The sequence below is a fragment of the Falco punctatus genome (assembly GCF_963210335.1).
Source record: "Falco punctatus genome assembly, chromosome: 8".
NCBI lineage: Eukaryota > Metazoa > Chordata > Aves > Falconiformes > Falconidae > Falco > Falco punctatus.
Genome location: NC_137588.1, coordinates 12,443,472 through 12,466,018, shown reverse-complemented (window position 1 = coordinate 12,466,018; position 22,547 = coordinate 12,443,472). Strand labels below are relative to the sequence as shown.

The 22,547-nt window shown below is 37.3% G+C and overlaps 1 long non-coding RNA gene across 1 annotated transcript in view; it reads right to left on the bottom strand.

Annotated features, from left to right (window-relative positions):
• LOC308068538 overlaps positions 1 to 22,547 on the bottom strand; it is a 75,434-nt gene that overhangs the window by 26,767 nt on the left and 26,120 nt on the right. The window contains exon 2 of the long non-coding RNA XR_013930001.1: positions 1 to 22,547. This exon is cut by the window's left edge and continues 26,767 nt beyond it; it is cut by the window's right edge and continues 22,133 nt beyond it. This is a non-coding gene — a long non-coding RNA (uncharacterized lncRNA).

The following is a 22,547-nucleotide window of genomic DNA, read 5'->3' as shown; positions in this document are numbered from 1 at the left end:
GGACTATAAACCTCCTTGGCATCTCCACGACTTCCAGGCTTGTTTGGTTTTCCAGTAATTTGTGTAGAGTGGGAAGGTAAATGACCACAGGCAGCTTGCTCTTGGTTGCGTTCCTTACGATCAGTCTTATTCTGGCATGAATTTCAATAGTCCTTGTCATTAGAACAGGACAGGACAGGTGCTATTTATGAACAGATAAAGTAAAGGGTTTCCTGTTGTCTTGTTCAGTACTATTTAGCTGCATAAACATAGTAGGGTATTATGCAATGTATAGTCCACTGTAGTCCACAGGTGGATTTGTATGGGTCTGTGAACACAGGTACCACTGTGGTACCACAGATGCTGTTTCTGTTAGTTATCGTTTAAGATCTTGCTATCTAGTCAGGCTTAAGACAGGACATTTGTGAGGATAATTGATTTCTAGTCAATAAGATCAATAAAGCTATGCCAGTTCTTTAATAACATCCTATTGATGCCTTATGTAATGATTTATACCTGAAATAGTACAGCACAGGCAAACACTCTGGTGTTTGGTTCTATTTTTTTGGAGGTCAAAAGTTTGGAAATATGGCAATAAGGCTGTTTAACGTCATAGAAACTAACATGCAGGTTTCCTAAAAGTTGTAGAACTGTTTGCAGCAAAGTGAGCAATGTAGTTCTTGTTTTCAAGGGTTCTGGCAGCAAAAGCAGACCAGCGTAAGAATTCAGGCAAGTACTTTTATTATCACTCAATCCAGGCTGTGCTGGAACTTCATATGTAGATGGAACACATTATCCTTGCAGTGATGTATTTGTATGTGAAATGCTGTCCTTACTTGTGGCAAACTACTTAAAATGCAGTCTTTCTTAATGTAAACTATCTGAAGGGTTTAAAAGGAGAAGCTGACCAAGGCTGACTGAAACTTTTTTGGTATATGCATTTATGGTTTTTTTTTTTTCTCTTTAAAGGCATTATATTTATTTTTTAAGATTAATTTACCTTGAGTAGTTTTGAAAATAAAACCAGCACTTATTTCGTTATCTAATACTAATCAAGTTTTTGCTGATACTCAGATCTTCACATTTGGGTAAATACTTTTAAATTGAAAAGATAAAAACTGCATGTAGCGAGTCCAAATGAAATAAGTGGACTATAATGGTTTATATTATGCCAGTTCTTACTTTTCTAATTTCATACAGAAATGAAAAATATGAGGGCATGAGGAATAAAATACTATGTACTTGAAACCAACAGGATTTTTTTCATTATAATCTTTAGAAAGAACCTATTGTACTAAGGTATAGGGATGGAAGTAGGATGCCTCTTCTGCTCCTCTCTAGCCTTGGCAGAGTGAAGCGGCCGGATAAAAATCTCTGCTGGTTGTGGGTGTAAATACTGCGTGTAGACAGATTGTCTCCGCATGCTGGAGAGGTGTATCTGAAACTCCGAGAAGACGGGAAGGTGTAAGCTTGTAGCTCGCACTTTATGTTGGGGGGGTTGTACATGTAGTTCCGTCTTTGTGATTAGAACTTCTTGGGATGAGTTATAGATGAGTATTTAGAAGATTATAGGTATCAACGTTTTGTAAATGTTGGATACTGTGGTTTAGCTGATCCTGAAGGTATAGTTCACTGATTCCAGTTAATTAGGGCAGTAATAAATCAATAGATTGCTCCAGTTCTGATTAGACTTTAAACTCTGTGAGCTAGCAGTTTCTCACTGTAGCACTAAAAGAGTATTTCAATAAGTTTAGTAAATGTGCACATAATAATGCTTCCAGTTCTAAAAAGTGAAAAACACTTAGCACAAATGTTGGTGTTTTAGGTTCATAGCTTGGAAGTAGGCTTGAAAAGAAACCAAGTTCTAAACATTATCTACTTTAATGCTGCATCTTCTAAGCCTCAGGAGTCCAAGGACAGTCTTCAGTCAGTCTTTTCACATGCGGTACCCTGTGTGACTAAGAAAAAATAGAAAAAGTCAGTCATTTGAACAGACCATTCAATATGGTCATTTGTTCAAAGGATCCTACAGTCCATTGCTTCAGCTATATTGAAGTGTGCAGTATGTGTTAAATTGCAGTGAGCAGTCATGGTCACACTAGGAATTAATGGTAACAAAAATAAATGAATTTCAATTCCATATTTTATGAGTCACTAAATTTTTTCTTCATTTCAGGGGAAAGTTACCTAGCAGTCATAAATTTTAGACATATTAAAAAGAGGCAAAAATAAGCATACACCAAAACACACACACCCCTACACACACACACACAAAAAAAAAAAAAAAGAGCAGTTGCCTTTTATTTTTCTGACACCTGCTATAAAAGGGGGAAGAACAAGATCCAAAACATCCAAAACAGACTTGCAGAAAAGCTAACTAGCTAAGCTGAAGAACTTCTTAATAAACAAAATGTTGAAAAAAACCCAACAAAAACCACCCTGAAAAAAATATGTAGGAACAATGAGTTCTGATCTTGTAAAACCATGGGAAATGAAGGGTGACCAGAAGTACCCACTGATCTGTGCTGTACCCAACATTGGGTAATTACTTTCCAGCCTCCTACAACAATCTTAAATACCTGGTAGAAAGCCTGTGGTCAAAATAGGTTTTTGTTAAGGATGAAAATTCAACAAATCAACTGATTTGTCATGGACATTAGCGACTATGTGTGACAGAGATCTAATGCAGAGATCCTGCACCTATCCAGTGGAAGCCCTTGGTGATTTTGATTAAAGTAATATATATATGGCACAATGATATAGTGAAATACTTTCTTCTCAAATGACTTTGGAGGAACACAGATCACTGACAAATTGATGATTGTACGCTTTATTTTTCTTCGTAGGAATTCATATACACAAGAGTTCCTTTCATAAGCTTGATTAAAGCTTGAAAAAGCTGTTTCAGAAATTCAGTTCTCATATGACTAGAAGCTTACCTTCTTTAAATTATTATTAGTAATTTGTACTGATTTGGTCTCGTGCCAGCATTTACACTTTAAAAAATTCTAATTATTGTTAGAGTGGAATATAATATATTCCTTCTTACACATGCAGTCTGAAGTGTTCATACAAGCCTAGGAATGCTCTTTACCACAAACCAATCCAGTACCAATATTTGTTCTGAGAAGATTTCTGCCCCAGTAGAGCTACATTTAATTTAGTTTAGTGGGTGGATTTGAATAAGAATTAAAGTTGCATTAAATTTTCAGACAAAAGAGACAATTTTTTTTCACCAAAATAAATGGTCTTTTGACTGTATCTCAATCAAAATTTAATTGAAAGGATGTATAAAACAAAAATGCATGTTATCTTTAAAAAATACTATGAAAATGGAATCTAATTTTTGAACCCCTTTTTTGTAAGAGTAAAGTGTACTGTTTTCTTTGACAGTTTGGTAGTACCCTTGCCCGTAAAACTGATGATGATGGTATGAAATCATTAACAGGTGGCTTCTCTCATAGTGATTAACAACTCATGCTTGAGGGACTGGATTAGTGCACTTCCCTTTGACATACAGAAGCAGACTGTGCTCATCCATGGCAGATGCCTTAGTTGCATCTTCATTATTGCCCTCTTCCATGTGGGACTTGCTGCAGTGCCTTGCGGTGTGCAGCTAATGGAGAAGCCAAGCACTGGAAGGTATTGTCCATCATTTAAATCTCAGGATGTGGTAGGGAAGGTGATCGGTAACTGAACAACCTGAATGGAGGTCTGCAAAAATAATTCTTGCAGTAAAATCGTACGGCTTCATGACATTTTGTGATCACAGGCCTTCCTGGAAATTCAACGTAAATAGCAGGCCAGGCCTGGGCCCCCAAGACTGCTGCAGTCTAGAGGTGTCCTTTGCTTGTGCACAACTTCTGGGAAATGGCTGTGTTGATTCGCTTTCTCCCAGCTCACAGTTGTCCTCCCTTCTGCACTGATGCTTGGGCTGTCACTAACATCTTATTTTTAACTGGTCTGACAGTGCCATGGCCAGAAACAATTTTGATATATTGGGGTCATTTGTTCTATGGCAGAAATGTTATCTTCTGTTTCAAACAACAAAAAAAGCAAACTTTTTCTGTATTCTTCATTTAATCTTAGGAGAACTCAGATGGGTCTAGAACCCCTCTAGTATTTACTGATTACTGTGTGTTGCCAATTGTTCATATGTATAAAATCTTTTCAGCTTTTATAAATGAAATTTTCTTTAGATTTTGTTGGGTTTGCTATTGCAATACTTTTAAAAAAATAAATCTGTCTCTCTAAATGACTTTACTCTTTCTGATAATCCAGTTGATAAGGCAAATGTATAAAAATCCCACTAATGTAGGCTGAGGCATGTCCCAAAGTAGCTTGCTTCTCTAGTTAGAAAATCATAGAGCACTTAATAATCCTTCAGCCTTCTTGAGAAATGTATAACGTTATTATGTTTGCTTAGATAGATTTTATTTAATCCTTTCAGAATATTGCATTAAGCTTGGAGGCTGTATTTACTCTTGCGTGTTTCCAGTTAGCAAAGGATAAAGTTGGAAAAAGGAATTATGGGTTGAACTGATTTCTAATAGGAAACTGTTCTGCTGAAACTCACAGTACATCTGTGTGTGATAAAGGACTACATCACTTTGATTTCCAGTCAAATAAGTGACTAGATTCTTCTTGACGGTATAATTAGGGATGTGCTACTTTAGCACTATTAACATATCAATTTGTTTTTTCCCTTCCACATGTTAACTGTCCTCCAGGAGGAAGCATTAATTCTTAGAACTATTTACGTGACTTCATTAACTGCTTCTGCAGCGTTCAAGTGGAGCTCACCCTGCAGCAGCCAGATACAGAAAACTCTCATGAGGAGCAGGTAAACGTGAAGCAGTCCCGGCAATGTTGTCAGTTTAGTAGGTTTGAAAGACACTTACCAAAACTACAATCAAACTTTTGAAGTCTCTTGACACTGCAAAAGTGAGCTACATATCCCAGCAAAGCAGTGCATGAAGCAGTTTCAGAGCGAATTATTATTGTTCTATTGACCTTGGCACTATCTACAAAAGGTGCTTTTTCAAGGTCAGACTTGTTTGGGAATCGTGATTCTCTGCTAATGTCAAACGGGTAGTAAGCAACCCTGAACAGCCAGTAGGAGACTGCAGAAGATTCTGACATGATACACATGATAAGCGACTGTTAAATTGGTTCCAGTATGTTGTCTGGAAATCTGAGAACAGTTGGTTCCTCGAGAACTACAGCCCTTGGGAAGTTCAGACTGGCTTCTCTCTGCCCCAAGCTGGTATCTAAAGTTGTTTTCTAGGAGGGTCCGAGCACTTATTCTAATTCTGCACACAGACATGTACACAACTTGTGTTTTCAGTTGTGATGACTTTAAAAAAATACTTTTGTTTGTTTCTTTCTTTTAGTGGGTAAGTGAATGATAGCTTCATACAGTTGCTTAGCTGAAAATGGCTGGTATTTGGTAAGTGATTTGGGGAGGTATGATAAGTATTTGTCATATACTTTCCCAGGCATTATCTTCTGGCTAGGAACAGGAACATGGCACAGGTCCCTTGGTTTGGCCCAGGAAAGGTATATTTTGTGATGTTGACAGGAGGCTGTAAATCTTGCCCAGAGACTGACCAACCCCATTTACAGCATTTCGGACAACTGCTTGTCAGAGCTCGTTTCTTTTATTGTGCCTTTGGTAATGAACTTTGTCTGGATATGCTTAGGAGAGCGTCTGTGTTAAATTCTTGACTTTATACTGTTCTTCAAGAAGTGAGTAACAGGCAGCGATACGCCAACACCACACATTTTACTTGTCTGTGTATTAAAACATTCTATAACGTTTAAATTCCTTATTCCCTTCTGCTTTCTGACCTGGAGTGAAAAATACATGAATAGACAGAGAAGTAAATTAATTCTAGACAGTATAAACTTGAAAATCTGCTAAGCAAAATCCAGCATTGGAGAGAGGCTATGAAAAATAGTAAACATATCTTGTATTGTTATAATGAAATTTTGTCTTGAATAGTGATTAGTATTTAAGGAAAAGGAAAAATGAAGAGCTGTTTCAGAATGACTTTTTTAACAGCAGCATAGACTCTGTTAACTTTTCTGGGTTAAATAGTTATTGGAGATGCTGGAAGGAAAATAATTTCTCTTCTGAGAGCCCTCAGTTCGTCTAGCTTACTGACTGCACTTAGATCAGGGACCAGCTCCAAGGATTCATTGCTGGTGTGTGCTTTCTGGCGTTTCTGCTTCTCCTGTCTTGTTCTACCAGCTTTTAGGTGAACAACCAGCAATACATGCAGGAATAGTCACTTTGTGTTTCTTCTACAGGTTTCTTTGAAAACTCACTTGTCCATTAGTTAGCAATGGTTCTAATTAGTATGTTTTTCCAGTACCACGCTTCCTTTTTATTACAAGAGAACATAAGATACTTGAAAGCCAAGCAAATGTTTTTGCTATAAATGTTGATGAATGAGCAAAGGAAGGACTGGATGAGATTGGATAAGTCTTTCTGTTTGTAGACTTTCTAATGGAAAGGAAAATGATTGAGAAATTTAATTTATTGTAAAAATTTTAGAAGTCTTTACATTGTAGTGATACTTCTTTTTTTTGAGGAGAAAATATATATTCTAATGAAAACGTGAAATAAGGGTGTTTGAATGCAATACTACTTATTATTCCTGTTGACTGCCTTTCAGAAGGTATCGAATCAGTAGGCTTTTGTTTGCTTTGTTTTTTTTTAATCAGAGCACTACACTCGTTTTAAATCTGTTTGGGAAACCTACTGAGACAGCATTATTCTGAATCAAACTGATAATGGAAATTGATGAGGGAAGAATAGTACAATGCTGATGTGAGTAATAGCCTTTAAAACAATCAAAGGAAATTTCAGACACAAATGGGTTTTCTAATCATGTTTTCTTCAAGATTGTATCATATACAAAAGGAAATAACACATTATTGAAGTGTATTGCATGTCTAATTCAAACCAACAGCACAATTTACCTTATGTCATTAAGTCTTACACAAATAGACAGTATTTTCCCACAAGGACACTATTTACTTCTGCTTGAAATATGAAGTAATAAGTCTAATAGAAGTAGGAAGGTGTAACATATTGTAAAGCTATTTTGTGTACCAACAGAATTTCCAATAAGTCTAGTTTTTGCATTCAGAAGCTCTGCTGTAAACAATTCACAATTATAATATTAGAAAAGTTTAAGTTGGACAGAAGGGAAAAAAATTATACTATTGGTCATAATTAAGTGTAGACTTGATATACGGTGTGTTGAGGTTTCTTTAGGCATGTGAATGGTAAAATAGATGGTAAGAACTCTAAAAGTTTAATTGCAGTCTTAACAGTGAACTTGCTTTTGATATAGGGGTACTCAGAGAATAAAGGACAGGGTTTTGTTTACACTTATGAGAAGGTCTGCCTTGGAAATTTAGAAAATTGTTGTAGCATATTTTTTGTAATGAGCAGCATGAGTTGGTGGCGTATGGTGCCCGCTTGGAAGGAATGAAGTTAGATATGAGAATTTTGTACTTAACAAAAATAAGATGCTGGGTTTACTGTTTATGGGTTGATTTAGTTTCAGGTCCATTTAAACATTTTGAAGAACGGACAAATGAATTAAATTAATCAGAAATTATTTGGTTTATCCACAGTCAAATCCTTTATTATTGTAGTGATCCTTCTTGGTACAAACTTTTATTTCAATTTTTTTTTTTTCCTTGAACTTTAATGTTTAGAATTGCATAAAGAATTCTGGATAAGGTTTTAACAATTAATGAGAACGTTAAAATAGCTGAAAATATCTGCTGCTTCCCAGTGTTTATTGGCAATGTATTAATTGAGGAAACCAAGGGCAGCATTATAACTATTATGTATGACACCATTGAGTCACATTTTATGACACCTCTGGGTCATGGTTTGCTGCCGATTAATCTGTGTAGCTAACATCTTGCTCTCTTCAAGGGCATCTCACTTTGACTGGCAAAATGACAAAAAGTGGTAGTATCAAACCATGGGTAATATCTGCCTTTGGTTCTTTAATTAGTGAAATTTTTCTTTGAGAAATGCTTGGTTAGTCCAGACTGATGTATTTTTGCTTATGTAGTGTTGTGTTTTATAAAACATTCCTTTTGTATCTATCTTTAGTTATTTTGTAATCCAAAATTCCCACTATAGTCTTCCATACATTTGAGATAAAAGTAATTACCCAAACCCTTTCCAGATCTTATTTGCTACTTAGATTTAAAAATATCTCTATATAAAAATATCCTCTTTTTTGAAAGCTTTATTGCAGTACTTATTGGAAATGCAGAAAAACGTACCAGGTTCATGGACTTGGATTATTTTACCTTTAAGGGTTGCATGATACCTCTTCACACATTGTCTCAAGTTTGGTTGCAGTATCTTCCTTCTCTGGTCTCCAACTCCTGTCTACCTTTGCACTTGCACGCCACCTTATCGTTATTTTAGAAAGGTGGTATTTTAATTTAACTGTTTAGATTATCTTTAACCTTAATTTCTAACTGTGGATGTATTTCTTCTTTTTCTGCTTATAGCATTAAAGAATTTTCTTGGTTTCATGACTTTCTTTTGCATGCTTAAGCTATGGCAATTTTGATTTTTCTTTTCATTGTTACGGCAGTAGTAGTGTGTCAGTTCTGTCTGCTAATAAGAATATCAAGCACATCTCCCCTTATGCCAGTTTTATTTTTGTCACAATACTGTGATAGCATCATGATCATAAAAAATTATTTTAATGCAAAATTAAGTTATCTCTGCCTTTTAACAAATACACTAATTTTGTCAGAAATATGTGTCAAAGTGTGAATCAAAATATGTGTCAAAAACTACTTCAGATTTTTTGTGGACATAGTGAGAACAGTGCTATTTCATCTCTTTAGCCAGAAACCTAAGGTAAGTGATAGCTGGAAAATAATGGTTTCCTATATTAGATTTTGTGAAGGAATAGGTAAAATTAGATTCAGGAAAGTTCTGGCCTGCCATGTCTGTTGTTATTTGTACAGCAAAGTTTCCAGCACTAAAGGACATTTCTCCTTTGCCTGAGTTCCTAAATTGTTTGCTTAATGGAGTAAAGCAATTTGTAGTGTTTCAGTGGTTTTGGGAACTGTTGTGGTTCTTTTGTTTTGGGTTTCTTTTTTGTTTTGTTTTGTTTTGACCTCTTTCGATGTAGCAAGGACTGTAAGACTGTTCTGCTGAGTTGTAAGCTCAGCAAAGAAATCTTGCAGAAAATTCTGTTCTACATATCTGGGAAGGAAGAGTCAGAATTCCAAACTTAATAACTGGTAAACAGGTTTTCTCACCTCCTCAGAAGAACAACAAAACAAGCCATATGTGAACGAAATTAATTTAGCCATTGTTTCATTGTATGGACTCACCACTTCCAAATGAAATATGTGGGACGAGTGTACATTTTATTTACATGTAAAGAATTCAAAACCAGCTGGAGTTCCATGAAACTTTCAAGAGATACATACCTTCTGAGGAGAGGAAGAGTTCAATTCTGAACTTAATTTTCAACTTGAAATCCGTGTGTTGATTTCCATGTGGATTCCTCTGTCTTCATGGTTGGAGTAAGGGAAAAGGCAATTTGCTGCTTCTGTAATGTCTCCTGTGAATCTCTCATTTATTTAGGAACCTGCTGAGGAGAGGTGGGAAAGTGAAGAGGTGAAATGTAGTGGCAGAGGGGCATTTTACATCTCCCAGTCCCTGTGCTGTAGCTGTTATAGAGACCTTAGTTTTGGACAGATGCGTGGATCACCACGTGAATCAGCTAAAAATAGAACTGTGTTTTGTATTCTGATAACCTGCCCAAGTTAGAAATGGCTATGTTGAAAGGTGACACGGATTCTTCCGTGAAGTAAGAGGTAGGAAAACTAGTGGCAAGGGGCTTGCAGAATAGTGTCACTTGCTGGAGCCTTTGAAGATCTTACTATAAAAGCAGCACATTTCTTTATTGAAATTATTATGGGCTCTTTCATGGATATTGGTACACATTTGTTTGAGGGAAAGGTTAGGATGAGGGGTTTAAGTGTGCACAAAACACTGTTATATCTCTAAAAATTCAGTGTCATTAATTTGAAATGGAATCTGAAGATGATGAATTTGGCAAAAACTCAGGAATAGCAATGCCTGAGAAGTTTCACTTTTGATTTACTGTGACTTTACTAACGATCTCTACTTTAACCTTATTAACTGCAAGAGACAAAACCACTATCCAAGAGACAGCAGAGAGAAACTGATGGCACTAACTCCCCGCTAATATCTTTGTGAATGAAAGAGCTCCTTTGAAGACAGAGTGCAGTAATCGGATGACAGATCCTGTGATAGTCAGGCACTGTTTAATGGCTTGGATCCTGAGGGGTCACGGCTCCACAGCTGGAGAAAGGGTAGCATTTCTGGTGGGACATGAGTTCTCCTGCCTCAGAAGTCATCTTCTGTTCCTGGATGACTGCTCTGTAATTGAGTTAAAAGAGCAGCTGTGTTGGTTCAATAGAGACATTTTTATAGAGAGTAGTACCATTAATTCCTTAGAGGAACAAATATGCTGCTGGCAGAATGATGTTACATGGTACGATCTTCCCAAGTCAAGGATAGGGAACCAATTACAGAAGAAAAAGATGAGAAGTGTAAGGAAATGGCTAACAGCTCAGTGAGCTGCAGTCTCAGCATAGCAGAGTTATGAAAATATTGACTTTGCCAGGTCCAGATGAAAACAGGTCGGGAGTTAACAGCCTGTGGCTATATTCTAGCGATGCCTCTCCATCTATCAGGGGTGTTCACGATGCACTTATTTAAAGTGAAATTTTCTTTTCTCCTTAGATTTTGCTTTAGCAGACTTATTTCGTGCCAAGCACTTCTGTGGATGTTTGGGTTTATCTTTTAATCCTGTGTGTTTGCTTTGCTATTCTCTTGTCTCACAAGCTTTGCTATTAATAGTACTGTCAACAGTAAAAGCAGACTTCACTGCAGGTAAGCTCACCAGAAAGTTCTCCTGGAAAACTAGGTTAACAGTTGTAGTGAGGTTTGTTCAGGTTTTCTCAGTCACAACTGATTTAAAGAAGGCAATGACTGACTATTGTATAGAGGGATCCAGGCTCCCGAGATCACTAGCTGCCAGCAAGTTGTCTAAAATTGTACTTAGTTATGCACCTTTCAGAACCTCCTGTTTTCTTCCCTTTTCTGGATTTCTGTTCAGTATTTCTATGCTAGCCTCCTTTCCAAACAGTGGGAAAAGGTACTTTGGTCATGGTCAGTCTCTGCAGACAAGAGAAGCTTTGCGCTGAAGGGTGCAAACATTTGATGAGTGTCCGACTGTTCCCAGGCATCCAACAAGAAAAGACTTTCACTACAGTGTGCAAAGTCAGTGTAATACTGGTGTCCGCCACCCTCATCCTCATGCACGTGTCTGGCTTTTGGGTAGTGCTCAGTCTTTTGGATGTCCCAGCAGAATATGAAGCACATGCGGCTACAGCCATTTATCTGCAGCCCATACAAAGAGGTCTTGCATAAGCTACAGAGAAACTGTGCCAACCCATTTATAAAAACTTTCCCCCTGTATTTATGACTTTAAAAGTAAACATTTTTTTCAATAGATTGCAAGCTGCCTCCCGTACCTGAATAAAACTACTGCTCAAATCATTGGGAGGTTTTATTGCGGAAAGTTAAATAGCAGGGAAAACTGGGTTTAAATGATGTTGAAAACACTGTTGCTCTTTTCAGAGATAAATGTAATATACTCCAGAGGGTACAGTTTCCCTTTATGAAACATGCATGACTTGTATTAGCTGCTGTTTGTTGCGCCTGTGGTTAGTAGTCAAGTGGTAAATGAATAATTTAAATTGCAGATGTGTGTCATTAACTCTCCTATCTTCCACGGTTTTATCAAAAACTGACCTCTACCAAGTCTGTCTGCAAAACAGATGGAAAAAGAGTAGTGAAGCTTTGGTGGTGTTTCTAGCTATTCTGTAACCAACTTCACTTTGATAAATATAGGTGGCCCGGGAAAATGAAATACAATTCTTATAGCATTTCTAGAACCTTTTATCAAAAGCTTAGTCATACCGCAACACATGTAAGAGAGATCGATCGGTCTTTTAAAAAAAGATTTTAAAATATTAGCTGTAGTTTCGTGGAGAATAAGGGACGCTTTCTCTTGTTTCTGTCAGTAGGTACTGCTATTTACCATAGTAACAAGGAACATCAGAAATCTGGGACAGTATCTTTTCCACTTCCTAAATTATTTTGGTTTGTGTAGTTATTTTTTTGCTGGTGAAACACGCTTTAGAGGCTTGAAATCAGGCTTGATTGTTGTAATCAACACTGAAAAGAACTTCTGGAAGTTTCTACTTCATAGTGTATGCAAGAATATAATTGAAAACTTGCTCACTAGGGACAACAGTACTGATCACGCTATGCCACCCTTGCATTTGCCTGTCAGCTGCCTAATGATCGTTGGCCTTAGAGGCAGCTGTGCGCTTCTTGGCTTGCTTGCCTCTTCAGACATCCAGCATTCATCTTGGAGGGAGCAAGGAATCTGGGGAAAGTCCTGGTACAATCAGCACATCTTAAGTGTTTAAGGGTGATTGCCCTGCAAGGTGAGGTGTTCACCTGTTGTAAGTTGCCAAGTGGTGACACTGAAGTAGAGCCAGACTGAAAGTCGCCCTAAGCAATAAACGCAGGCTTCCACCCGGGCGTTCGCAGCTTGCCAAGGCAAGCACGTCCACGGCCTCGCTCCCAGGCAGCGCTAGTCTGTTACTAACACGTTGGGCATTGACTCCAGTTGAAAGCACGTGCCTCAAGATGAACTGGGGAAATGCTGTTCAGTGACTTGAGGAAAAATAACTCTGCTCTTGATACTGTTGTAATAGTGATGCTTAGCAACCCAGGTGAATTATGGTACTGCAGACGTGACCGCTGCGGCACGTGCTGAGCTCAGGCACCACACGCTGCAGTCAGTCCTGTCAGACCATATCTCTTGGGGTCTCCTACCTGGTAGGCTTAGGTGCTGGAGCGACTCAGCTGCAAATTACTAGTTTGTGGCACATACCATGAAAGAAGCACTCTAGGGGCGAGAACCGCTCTGAATTTCATGTTAATTCATGGTCACATTGCTGGTTGTAGAAGTTTGGTAGGATGGATGTAAGAGACAGCTGTAACCATAACATTCAAATTTCCTAAGATCATTATTCCGTGATCTTATGGGGACTACTTAATACTGTTATTCAGCATTGTGACAGTGATTTTATAAAACCAAAAGGCAAAGGACAGATTACTCTTTCCTGTGTGACTTTTCAAAAATTAGATTCCTGAACACATTTAAGCTTGACAGCTCAGTGATCTATTCCTGTGCATAATCAGAGCGGTGACTGGATATGTGAAATAACAGAACGGGTTGCTAAAAATAATGCTTGGTGGTTTATCTTCTGAGGAGGGATTAATAGGCAAAAAGACTTGCCATCCTCTTGTTTTTCTTTTCAAAACCAGATCTGAACTATAAATGATTGCTTTCACAAGTTATATTCCTGTAGTTAATTTACTTTAAAAATATGTACATATAACATATGATACAAAAGTAGTCTTATGTGTGTATAATATACACAGATATCTATAACTAATCTTCATTTAACTAGCAGATTTTATTGGATGTTGTTTTACAATTCTGTTAAAATTTACATGATTTTTTTCATAAAGGTGTCTAATCACAGAACAGAAATGAGATTGTAATAACATTTGTGTTGCTCATTTTCTTGGTATTACAACACATTGCATTGGCTCCCAGTGACTTCTGACCTGGCTATAGATCCCAGCCTCATCAAGCTCCCTGGCCCATCCCGTGTGAGACTAACCATGGAACGTTACTTTCTGTATCAAGTTAGTTCACACTAAGAACCTGTGTGCATGCTGGAGGACAAGTCCTATCTTGTTGGCCATGTGTTTGTGATTTTTGGAGTATGAGTAATTATGTAGTGAAAACTGCACTGGAAGGAAGAAATGAGTGTGCTATTTCCAGAGTAAAGGCTCCTGTGGGATGTGCATAATGTGCAAAGTCATCTTGATGTATATGGCCCAACCATTCAGATAGGTCACTGAAAGGCCCTCAGGCAAGAGCAGCTGAAGAGTATTGCAAAATCTGCACCTTTTAATAACTGAAGTACTGGACCAAAAAATAATTTATTTTAAATTCATACCTTCCCAACCTGGAAAGCACATACTTAGCCAAGTTACTCTTTTATAGGGCCATGGTTACAAAACAATAGGGAAGAGAAGCATTACTACAAATAGAAATAGGCTTTATTACACATGTTCTACAACTCCTCTGTTTGTGCAACTACTCTCATGACACCCTCATGCAGTACTTTTATGCCATGTTTTTATAGATTTGGAAAGCTGGGAAGTGCAAAGTTACAGTAAATTATTTGTCTGAGCTTCCAAAATGAATTGGAGAGTACTTGAATTACTGTCTGCTTTTTTAGATAGATGTAAGCTGCATAAGAACCCAAAACTTGTAGGCAGAAAAACAGTAAACAGATTTCCATGTTACACCTGTTTGCACCCACTTTCCAGATGATGTGTGAATCTGCATGTTGAAGTCAAGTTCCAAGAAGCAGAGCACCTTAAGTTTGCTATTTCAAATCTATTCTTACCATTTCCTTGATAAGTCTATAAAGTATTTGTTTAGAGAATTTTTATCTTCCTCTTTCTTTCCTTCAGGAAAATTAGCAGGCCTTATGACAGGGCAAGAGAAATTTAACCTGCAAGCATCCAAACTATTCAGGGAGCAGTAATCTGAAAGAACTGTAGAAGCGGAGAAATTGCATGGGCTCAGAGGTTTTATAGCTTCTTCTTCTAAAGCAATGTGTGAGAAACGAGAGGATTTTACTGAGAGGGACGGAGTCTGGCTGATTTGGAATAAGCAGCAGGGTGGATATGTCTGACACAAAAATGATTGGAGTACTAAATCGAAGGATTTTAACTCTGATCAGAAGCTGCTGTATATGATTCCATCTTACTGAATGTATTTGGTGTGAGAAAACTGAACCAAGAGATGCGAAAGTGAGAGTAGCTGTTGCTGAGCAAGGTGTGAAAATAAAGCAGATGAGCACAGGCAGGACAACTTTTGGAGGCTTCTGCTAGTTGTGACCTTCCCTACATGAAAGGTATCTGTTTACTTGACAGGTGAGGTAATTTCCTGGTGCTTTTGAATGGCTAAATGTGCTAGTAATGGAAGATTGTTTCCTGTATTTGTTTTTGTGATGGAATCCCTACTGCTGTAAAGGCTGATTTCTGAATCTTGCAGTTTTTATCTTTATTGGTTTGTGACTCATGCAGATACATGCGTGCACACACACACACAAAAATCAGAAACCTTCTCCCTTGCCTCCTAGTAGTTTAAATGACCTAAAGATAGCAAGTGATCCTACTTAAACACAGTATGTGATGCTTTTAGGCTGAAGCCCAGTGAATTCAGGAAGAAAATCACCCCAGGAATGAATTGCTAAAGCTTGATGTGAATCAAAAATGAGTTCTTGGTAGGATGGGTGGAACAAGCAATGCTTGGTGAAAAGGACCATGCAATGAAAAGATAGCTGTACATTCCCAGAACAAGAAAACAAGCAAATTACTTGAAAAATGTATGCTAAATCGAAACAGAGTAGCATACATTGTCTAGGGGATTCTTTTTTTTTACATATTGTGTAAATAGCTTAACTTGAAGCAGAATTTTGTACATGAGTGGACAGAAAATACCTTTAAATACTGAGGAGAAAACGTGCTTTCTACACTCAGACATTTCAGCATCACAGATAGCGTGTATAATGTTAACTTAATGGTGATGACACTGGGTATGTTGTAGTATTCCATTTTATTTCCTCTCCATTGGTTTTGAATAAATGAGCGTGCTTTTATCTTCGCCTAGAAAGCACAGCTTCTATTATACCTAGTTGACTTTCCCAGCAACTTGCTGTTAGTTGCAATAGTAACTTAAAACCCAGCTGATTCTTTTAAGAATTTATTGCTGAACATCAACAGTTAGGTTAAATAAATTTCTAGGAGAAGAACATCTCTAAATAAAGAAGTCTATCTCACACCACTTTAATAGGAAAACACAGAATAAATAACCCAATCAATAGAGATAAATCAGCAGTTCCCATTGAATGCAGCTCCAGCCAGTGACATCAGTTGGTTCTGTCTCTAGGTCTCTTTTCATTGCTTTACTAAAGATGTCACCAGAGCAAACCCTTGGTGACAATATGAATGAAGCTTCAGAAAATTCCTTCCAAGAGTACAAGAACTCCACCTTCCAAATGTCCTACATAACCTAAAAATTGTAGAAAAAAAAATCAATGGAATCTAAATTTTGAAACAAAAAGTTACAAAGAAGCTTGGGCAGACTTAGTTGCCTTACTGCTGCTTTCTGTGTCTCAGACAAATGCAGGAATTTTGAAGGTTAAGTCATTTTCTAGTTATGGAAGGGTCTGGATCCTGCTTGTTTGTGTTTCTTACCACTGTAAGTGGTAACTCATGAATTACCACTCATAGAAAGTCATAGAAAGTACTGTAACTCATGAAAATATTAGAAACATTTAGCATTTTCCAAAGGTGAAAACTAAAAATTCAGTAGGCAGGTAGTTTTACAGAATCTACCATATCGTTTTTAGATACTGCAAAAGGAGAATTGTTTTCCTTTTCCTACAATAAAATCCATCATGTTGCATTTTAGTGAGAGGTTTGTGTTTCAGTGCGTTATTGCATGTAAAATGGGGAACGAATTTGCAAAAAGTGTGCAACTCTTACCTTTATGAAAGCGGTACTTTACTTTCTAATATGGTAGATGCCAACAAGGCCATGCTTCAGTTTACCTCAAGTAACCTGTTTGTAAGCCCAGCCATTGGCTATCCAGTTATTTGTGGAGTATGGGAAAGATTTAGTTCTGTTGCTCATCTGGTATTCCTTAGAAGAAATACTGACTTCCTATATAGCATAATGCAGAGCAGATTTTGAATCTTAATTTCAGGACAATGGAGTTTTGGTACAACATAACGCTATACTGAGCTAATGGATTCTACCAAAGCAGGCTATAACTCTTTTTAAAGAAAAATCATATATCTTACTAAAACATAAAGCATGCATTAAAAAACAATGAAAATAACATATTAGTTTGCTCAGGGATGCTTAGATGTATGTAGCTCCAGGAAAATGGTAACAGTTGATTGAACGTAAAGGATCAAGTTAAGTTACTAGTTTAGAAAAGGTCTACGTCTCAGTTAGCTGGTTTTGTGATTAGCTGTAGGTTTCCAAAAGCATTAAGCCGCCACGTACCATATAAGGAAGGAACTGTGCAATTCATTCTTAATGTAAAAGTGTCAGAGAGAGACTAAGCATTTCACGAGAAAATTCTTTTCCATTTTGATTTTGAGCTGCTATCTTCAAAAGTTTCCAGTCTGATATCTCTTATGAAAGGAATTGGACATGGTGGTGGATGGAGGTTTATCTGCACTTTAGATCTCAGTAAAACTTTAAATGGATTGTTGTTTTAAACTAACAGCTGTGGTAGCAACAGTATTTTCTAACAATTTAGAAGTGCCATGGAAGCATGTGCTTCAATGGGACAAAGTAATGAACGTCTTCCAGGTTTGGCTGATGACACACATATAAAACAGCCAGTGAATTGTTTGTATTGTAAGGGGTTTACATGAAACTAGGAGTTGAAGAAAGTAATTTCCTTGTCTGTCTTTTTGGGTCAATATACCAACTTCTTTTGAAAGTCTTAGCATTTGTCATCACCTTTGGTAAAGCCACAATTTTTCCCTTCAAAGGGTGTAAAATGCATTCTTGCACATTAAAGGCTGGGATATATGCCACTTTTGTCGAACAAAAATATTTAGAATAAATTCCCTAAATTTTTTGAATGCAATAAATATTGTTACCTTTTTTAATTGAATGGACTCCATACCAAGTAGGAAGTATGCTGGTATACTGTGATAGTATTAGGAACATGAAATGTGCATGTTTTCTTTGTGACTTTGAAAACATCCTCACTTAATATATATCCCATAACTTCTTACTCCATTATTGAGCTGAGAAAACCTAACATTTCACAGAGACTGAAAATATATTAGCTTATTTGCAGCTGTCATGCATAATTTTGGGCTTTGTCTTTAATCTACAGAATAATCTGTTCTCCACTGCAGTCTGTAGAACTGTCTTTCCCTGACATGAGACTGAAATCATGTTTTGTTGTAAAATTCACCTTGCTGCGTCAGCTCAGAAAATTTGTCTGCGTTGATTTTTGAAATTTAGAAATTAATTTCTGGGACAAGCAATAATTAACTAGTATTAATAAAAGTGTGTGCGCGTGAGAAATCAATACGGGAAGTTGGAAAATTTAAATACAGTAATTGCTCATACTTTTATTTAGACTCACTTTATCCGGAAATGTCAAGTAACTGTTTTTGAAACTTCTTCTGCCAGTGTATTAACTAGTAAAATCATAACCTGGGAATTCATTGGGTAAATCAAAATAGCAGGCAAACCAAAGACAGGATTGGACACTACAGGTAAATGTGCAGGATAAAATCATTCTTTCTAGAACTCATTTTGGGCCAGGAATACTTCTGCCACTTATTAATGAATTTCATACAAGCTGACAAATGAATAACAGCCGCAGCAATGAATACTTTTTTTTTTTTTTTTCAGACTTCTGCCCACAGGAGGGAGGGGGAGAGAGAGAGAGAACAATTTTACTGGAAATGTTTTCTAGTTTAGCTGGCTACCTATGCTAGAGTTTTGGTTTGGTGTTGTTCACATTAAGTAGATATCTTCTGTCAAGTAGAGTTGATTTTTCTACATAACGAGGATGTAAAATGAAGCGATTATGACTTTAAGAGAACAATGGGATTATTTTAAATAGTCACAAGTTTTCTAAAGATGTACAAAACTCTAAATTCATTTTGATATTCTAGTATGTTTTTAGGTATACTAACACAAAACAAAGAAAATAAACCAGATTTCTCTGAGATGGAATCTAACAACTTTCAGAGGTAAAGAGATAAGGCATAAAACCCATAGGATTACAGTCTTTACTACCAAAGAAAATAGAACTTCAAGATGAAAAGTAATGATTAAGATCTGATTATCTATTTTTAAATATACACAGGCAATAACAACTATCTGATTTAGCAGATAATTTCATATGAAGTCAGGCTCTCCCTAGGATTATTCAGAGATATTTGTTGTACTACCAAGATTTTAGACTTTATATTTTAAAAGTAAACTGTACAAAGTATGCATTACTAAATTAAAATAACAATCCAAAAACTTTTTTTTATATAAATTATTCCACCCAGACCTCCATAATTAACAGAGACAAGAACTCATGTCAGTAAAATGCTACTCCTCCAAAAGATTGACTCTTACCCCCAGGGTATACTTCTAACATCTCTCTCTGAAAATCCCACGAGATGATTAGTGGAGAAATAGCCATTGTTTGCTTGCACTTAGCATTTCTTTCATTTTGCAGCCCTTTACTATTGTTTCAAACTTACTTTCATCCAGAAGTGGATAAATGAGGAGTAATTCGATTTATCTTTTTATTCAGAAAAGTTTGGAAGTAATACTGGTGAAGGTATTTAGATACTACAAAGATTTTCTCCGTACAATCTTCTCTGCAGCCTGGCCACGAGTGCAGATATGTTACAGCACCGTAATTACATGATTGCTTCTTGAGGGGATACAGTTTTAATTCTTTTAAAAAAAACACTAGACTTCTCTTGTTAAGAGATGCTGTGACAATCTCCTTGTGCAAGATGAGTTCCTCCTGCAGCATCAGGAAAGGCTTGAGTTCAAGCCTGAGTTGCCTGTAGATCTTTTTGGCGTGCCTGGTGTCAGAGAGGTTCTTTTTGGAAAGTGTACCGTGGTATTGGTGAGGGCTGGTTTGACTGGCAATCTGTGCCAACACCTGGCTATAAAAGCCCCTGGTAACAGTTGAGCGTGTGTGTGTGACATCGCCATGCAGAGGTGTCTGGCACGGTGTAGAGCAGTGGGAGGCTGTGTGTTGGAGTCAAGTTTGTGCCAGCACCACTGGGGAGGGAGCGTGGGCTTCCTCAGGGCTCAGCTGGGCTGACGGGCCAAGCAGTGCTTGGGGCAGGTCCCAGTCACCCACACCTGTACACGTGTGCAAGTGTAGAGCTTTCTTTGATGCAGCCCATCTCCTACATAGCCCACTAAATATATGTCCGCTTGCTGTGTCGTGTTGTCCAGTGACCCTCTTTCCCCCCATTAAGGGAAAGAGGGAGGAAAAAAGCCAACCACAAAAGCAGTGCAAATTTTGTAGGAAAGACTAGCAAAATTGTATTTAACCACCTGAGATGATTACGGATTATTCCAAAAAGCAATACTTATTTTCTCCTCTTAAAATGTTAGAATTGGGAGGCAGGCTGGAATCTGTGCCAAAATTTTAACAACAATGACTCTAGCTTATTTGCTTTCTTTTCCAAGTTAAGTGGTGGGTACCCTATGTAGTCCTTTCATAAGGTTTGTGCATACATACGCATGTGTACATATATGTGTATATAAATGCACATAAAGGTTTGTCTACAGGGAGTGATAGGAATATGAACTCGTAAGTATGATAAGTGGGTATCTTCAGCACGCTGTTAATATACGGTGATTTTTGAAGTGTAGCAACATTTGTTTTAACAAGACACGAGCTGGTGTGCTACTTTGACCAGATACAGCTTTCTAACGTACAGAAAGAACAGACATTTATAGATACCGGTCTTAATCTATAGTTAAATACATGTTAACCGAAAGACAAAACATAAATACGTTACACAGGATGAAGGAAGAGAAATAATTATTATTTATTGTTAGTTTAACATGGGTAGCATAAATGGAGAGAGATAAAGGGTATGCTCCAAGCTGCTCATTTGAAAATTAGAAGCACAGCCACTACGGTCATTAACCTAGACAGTTAGCCATGGTCTTATATTTAATGCGTAATAGGTTTGAGATTATAAACTAAGATTTAGCGATGGCAGAAGTAAAGATATAACCTGCTAAGCCTTCCTCTGTGTTCCTTGCTTTGTCGTTACTGGTTTTTATTTATTCCTAGTTCTACTTCTATGGCCTAAAAAATGTGTTATTTTCAACAATATTTATCTTTCTTTGTTGTTTATTTTTTCTAAATATTTATAGATAGTTATAGTCTCACTCAGTAGGCATTTAGCTAATCTATACAAATTAACCTCCTTCATAAATTATTCCTTTTAGCCCCTTGCCAGATTACAAGTAGCTGAATGCAAACTAAACGTGCTTCAAAGCTTATCAATCAGCAAACCAAGAAAAACAACTCGTCTTATTAAACTGTGGCAGCTTAAGCCAAAAGAACGGAAACAAGTTTTTCAAAAGAAATCATGAGAAGATTTGGCAAAGCCAAGCAAGTACCCGTTCCTGTGAGTGAAGTGCTGGAGTTGCTGCTGCTCGTTTGGCCACATTTCAGTTCTGTTTGAGACCCAACCGTTAATTTGAACCAGGTTCACACAGATGAGCTGCCCTGTGGCGACCGGGAGCATTTTAAGCAGAAGATGCCCTTGTGCCCACAGAGCAGTAGATTAAGGTCCCCAGAAACCCTGTATAGTAGCAAATGCTTAATACAGAGATGCATCTAACATTCATTGCTTCTTTGGTATTAGAGAATTGGTGGTGCTCTTCTGCCTGAGGGCAACCTGGAAGCTTTCTAATTATTGAGAGCCTTTGGATTTAATCGAAACAGAATCCATTTTGACGTGAACGCAATTACAGAATTCAAAAGCTTTTTTTACTCTTAGTTCTTTTGATCCTTTATCACAGCAGCAAAATGTGACTGAAAGGTGTTTGAGCTTTATGAAGGGTTTTGTTGGGGTTTTGGGGGTGGTTGTTTGCTTGTTTCTTTGGGGTTTCTTTTGTTTTTTTTTTTTGTTTTGTTTTTGTTTTTTTGTTTTTTTTTTTTCTTTTTAATGGAAAGCTTTAGCATGTACACTTGGGTTTTAAAAGTTTGGAGGTTTTTCTCATTAAACAGATCTCCTGGGAGGGAAGAAAAAAACCCCACCACAAGTCCCTGAATTTTGCTTCAAATATCCACTGCAGGAGAAGATACATAACAGTAAGATTCACCCTTCATTTACTGACTATCAAGCTTACTTCTTGAGATTATCCCTTCTTAGAGTATTCGGGCTTAATTTGACTCAGTATCAGTTTAACTGTGCTGTAAGTGCAGGAAAAGTTAAGCTGTTTCTTGATACTTAGGAGCAAGGGAGTAATGTCAATGATGTGGAAATAACATTTGTGGGCAAGACCTCTGAAATCAACAGGAATATTCCTAAAAGCTTGTGTGGCTTTGGCTCAAACCTGTCTCTATAAGCCTGGGAGGAATTTTGCATGCACATCCATTTGCCCATGCAGATGTCTGTTCTGTATTCAGAATAAACAATCGCACACATCAGCAACTGTTTTCACTTGCAAATATGGGTTACTGTGCATATGGATTTTATAGGAACTTTATGGAAACAGACCC